Source organism: Alosa sapidissima, chromosome 6 (assembly GCF_018492685.1).
Source record: "Alosa sapidissima isolate fAloSap1 chromosome 6, fAloSap1.pri, whole genome shotgun sequence".
NCBI lineage: Eukaryota > Metazoa > Chordata > Actinopteri > Clupeiformes > Clupeidae > Alosa > Alosa sapidissima.
The window spans coordinates 39285629-39290628 of record NC_055962.1 but is presented as its reverse complement, the minus strand read 5'-3'; the positions used below and the strand labels follow the sequence as shown (position 1 = coordinate 39290628).

The 5000-nt window shown below is 37.1% G+C and overlaps 1 protein-coding gene across 1 annotated transcript in view; it reads right to left on the bottom strand.

The window, feature by feature from the left end:
• esr1 (estrogen receptor 1) overlaps positions 1 to 5000 on the bottom strand; it is a 48495-nt gene that overhangs the window by 39938 nt on the left and 3557 nt on the right. The window lies entirely within an intron of this gene.

Below are 5000 nucleotides of genomic sequence, written 5' to 3'. Positions count from 1 at the left end.
CTCTCCCCTCTCTCCTACTCTCTCTCCCTTACTCTCTCTCTCTCTCTCCTCTCTCCTACTCTCTCCCTCTCTCTCTCCCTTACTCTCTCTCTCTCTCTCCTCTCTCCTACTCTCTCCCTCTCTCTCTCCCTTACTCTCTCTCTCTTCCTTACTCTCTCTTTCTCTTGCTCTCTCTCTCCCCTACTCTATCTCTCTCTTTCTCTCACACACATACACTGGTTATACAATACAATAGCTCAAGTACAAACACTAGGTCAGTTCCTGAATGCGTGCGGTGTGTGTGTGTGTGTGTGTGGTGTGGTATTTATTATTTCTTCTAACTCAAACTCATTGGCCTATTCATTTTCTGTGAAGAACATAACAAAATAACTTATTTTCAATGACACAGTACACCCCCCACACACACACACACACACACACATAACTATTACATATGAGGTGTTCAGGTCTACTGAACCCGAGTGTAATAATTGTAGGTGCTATGTACCTTAACTGTGTGCCAACTGGGCTTGCTGTGTGTGTGTGTGTGTGTGTGTCTGAGTGTAGGTGTCTGTGTGCGGAAATGTTGTCTTTCTGCTATTCCCACACAAAGTTTCAAAATTGTTAAATTTCAAGCACTTTCACCTGTTCTGATGTAGTTCCAAGAAATAAGCACCAAAAATCTTAATTCTATTTTTTTACCTTTTTTATAATGGAATTTCCTTGTTTTCTCACAAAAACCAAAAAGGATCATATTAATGATAAATCATAAATGTGATCTTACAAATATGAACCATAAATTATGTCTATTGGTAATTGAGCTAAAGTAAACATCTATTAAGTTTTTTTTACATAAATTGTTATGGCTGTATTGATTCTGTTTACACACTAAATCTTTGATTGTCACACAATTTTCTAAACATGTCTTTCAAACATCATAACCCCACACCAAATCTGAAAAACCATACACTAATTCTCAGTGTTTGACACAGTAGACACAATTTCCTAGAACACAATTTGCAAAACACCACACACAATGTTCTACCTAACACACAAAAATCAGGAAGTACCTTGATATTGTTTTTCAAGCACAACCTATCAAAATGCCGCACTTATTCACCAGTGCTTCACTCTCTCTCCTCACATGTGTAAACACTCATTACTTTACTGAACACCATCTGGTCCACACCTGTGCATTCTCCTCTTTGACTCACCCCACTGTTTTTCTATGGAGTTTAGATCAGGGGACTGAGATGGCAATGTCCGAAGCTTGATTTTGTGTTCAGCAAACCATATCTGTTTTGATCTAGACGTTTGCTTTGTTTCATTGACCTGATGAATGATCCAATCATGACCAACTTTTAGTGTCTTGGCAGAGATTGACAGATTTCCTTTGAAAATGTTCAGGTTTTTCTTGGTGTTCATGATACCATGCACCTTAATTAGGTTCCCAAGGCCTTTGGGAATAAAAACAGCCCCACAATAGCACAGCCCCTCCACCATAATTATCATTAGGGGTTCTCACATGGGGTTCTTTTCAGTATAGCCATTCTTCTATGTACGCCAAACACACCTAAAGTGTTTCTAGCCAAAAAGTGCAATTTTCATTTCATCTGACAATAGACCACACTTCCATACAAAGTCACTGTACCATTCAGTAACTCCTGCTGTTTACATTGGTAATTAAATGACTGGACAGGCTTTTACCCGGCATGTCCTCTAAATAATCTATTAGCAATGAGGTCACTTTTGAATATTTTTTTGGGGACTTCGTGACCCCAAGATGACACCTTTGTCTGTAACTCTCCAATAGTGGTTCTTATGGAATTTTTGCCTATGTTACCATCCTCCATACTGTACGTGGGGGCAAGATAACCATGGGTCTTTGTCCAAGCATGTCACATTTCCAGATGAGTAGAACCTTTTAATCATTGTTTTAATTGTAAATATAGGCATTTTCAACAAAGTACCTTGTTTTCATAGACATTCTCTGACTTACAAATGTCAACACACTTTCTTTTTATTTAAGCTTTTGGTATTATCTTGTCTTTCCGAAGTTGAAAAATTACTAGAGGATTTAGCCTCTGTGACTTTATTTTCATACCATAGTGAAAAAGAAAGTCATTAAGTTAAGAAAGTCTACTTCTACTAACTACTATTAACTAAGTTCACAGACACTCTGATTAACTTAAATAAATCTTAAATAGCTTTTGTATATAAGATTTTTCAAGGGTGTCAATAATTGTGAGCAACATGTTTTTGTTAAAGATATTTATTTCTTGATGAGATTTTCCTTTTTCTCAAAATATATTTGCTTCCCTTCCCTTCAAAGGATTTTTCCTATTTGTTTTCATTGTGAGATGACAATAAATCACCAACAGATTATTTTTTATAGTGGTTTTTAGTCAACTTTAGCAGAGGTTTAGCAGAGGTGCCAATGATTCTGGAGGGCCCTGTAGGTATAGACCCTTCAATCTTGAATTTCCCCTTGGGGATCAATAAAGTATCTATCTATCTAAAGTATCTATCTACCCTCTCCATGTTTGAGTACTGACTGCCCACTACTGCTTTACTACTGTTTTTACTAATGTCCACAGCCAGTGGCGTGCACAGTCATTTTGGGGGGCAGGTGCTCAGGAGGGGGGGGGGGGGGGGGGGGGGGGGGGGTGGCACTTTTTTAGCGCACGTGGAACACTTAATTATAAAAAAAAATGACACCGCACATGTTGAATGAAATTTGACTTGTGCTGCAATTAGTAAATCAATATACAACTAGAAATACAATTCCAAGGAATTACCAGTGCATGAAAATGCTAAAGTTGTGATGTAAAATATCATGTATAGTAAAAACAGATAATACAGAGATGGTTACTACGGTGATGCTAGGATAGACATGGTGGTTGCATAGCTTAATACAAGTTGATAGTTTAAAAAGTAGACTGTTTAAAAGCTGAATGTAGATAGTTTAAAAGTTATTGATAGACAGTAGATAGTTTAAAAGTTGTTGATAGACAGCTAGTTTAATAGATAGTTTAATGATAGTTTAAAAGTAGACCGTTTAAAAGTTGAAGGTAAATAGTTTAAAAGTTGTTGACAGACTGAAGTTTAATGAATGTTGATATTCAAATAGTTTAATGGCTGTGTATAGGTAGATATTTGACGATAACTGAAAGTTGGAATGGCTCTATGTTTGCTAGCAGTTATGCTAAGATTTTTTAACTATGCTAACCATGCTACTTAGCTAATGTTTTATAGCAGTGCTAGCAATGCTAACATGCTAACCATGCTACTTAGCTACGTTTTCTAGCAGTTTTGATAAACATGCTAAACTATGCTAACCATGCTACTTAGCTAACTTAACGATCGATTTCTAGCAGTTTTTGCTAATTATGCTAACTATGCTAACATGCTAACTATGTTAACCATGTGACTTAGCTAACCTATCTTATCATTTTTAGTAGTTATGCTAACTATGCTAACTAGAATGTTAACAATGCTAACTATGCTAACCATGTTAGTTAGCTAACTTAGCTAATCATTTTTAGAAGTTTTGCTAAAAATGTTAACAATGCTAGCAATGCTAACATGCTAACTATGCTAACTAGCTACAGTGGGTAGGAGTCATAGTTGATGACAACAGTTACAATGGCTGAACAGTTAAAAAGTTCAGTAGTTTAAAGGGTTAAATTGTTTAATAGTGAAATACTGTAGTGAGGACTTTTATTTTGAAACAGTTTTTGGCAGAGGAAGCAGTTGAACAGGATGTGTAGTCTTAATAGGGCCAGTTTGTATGCTTAAAGCCTGAGACTGGCAGTTGATCCAGGTGGCCTGAACACCTGCCATAGGATTCTAATTGCTTAACGGCCGTATTATGATGTCACAATCGGCAATGTTAAGTCTATGGAGATTTTTAAAAAGTTTTTCTTTAATAGTTTAAAAAGTATAAAAGTTTCAAAGTTGAAAAGCCATACCAACCCAATCTGTTTGAAGACCTACGTAACAAAGTTTGAATGAAGTTTCTAAGTTAAACTGTTCAAGAGAAATAGCGTACGGAAAAAGTGGTAAGCGGAATAATAATAATAAGAAGAAGTTGCCTAGGAAGAACAGTACAGTGCATTTTCATGCACTGTAATAATAATAAGAAGAAGTTGCCTAGGAAGAACAGTACAGTGCATTTTCATGCACTGTAATTAAGACAATAAAGAGACCAAAATGTGTTAATTTATGTTGCCTAACAAAACCTATACAACAGAAAACGTTCGTCTTAACACATAGATTTGCAATTGCAAACTATACCGAAATTATTTGTAGCCTATGTGGTCGTCCTCACGTTATCTGTCATTGACTTGGGCTACAGCGGAAAACTTTATCAGGTGGCCTGTCGGCTAAAAAGGCTTAGTTGTTTGATGCTGTATGAAAACATTTTTTTTTAAATATTTTTGGGGGCTTTTTATGCCTTTAATTTGATAGGACAGTGGAGAATAACAGGAAGTGAGTGGAAGAGAGAGTCGGGGTGGGATCCGGAAAGGACCACGGGGCGGGAATCGAACCCGGGTCGCCGGCGGATGGTGCAGGTGCCCCAGCCAGTTGCACCACTGCTGGGGCCATGAAACATTTTACTGCACAACAAAATGATTACACGTTGGGCTTAGAGGGCAAACTGTACGATTTTACTTGATCTGTAAGACAATAAAGAGACCAAACAGTACGAGAAGGAGTTATAGTGGGCTACTAACTTTTGTCATTACATGAATGCAGATGGGCATTTTTCACAGGTAATGGGGAACTTCCCGTTTCTTCTGTCACAAATGAATGTGTTAATACATGTTGCCTAACAAAACATATACAACAGAGAACGTTCTTCTTAACACATACACTTGCAAAATCTACCGAAATTATTTGTATGTGGTCGTCATGTTATCTGTCATTGATTTGGGCTACAGCGTAAAACTTTATCTAGCTTCATCTAACTAGTTTATCAGGTGACCAGTCGGCAAAAATGCTTGTTTGGTGCTGAATGA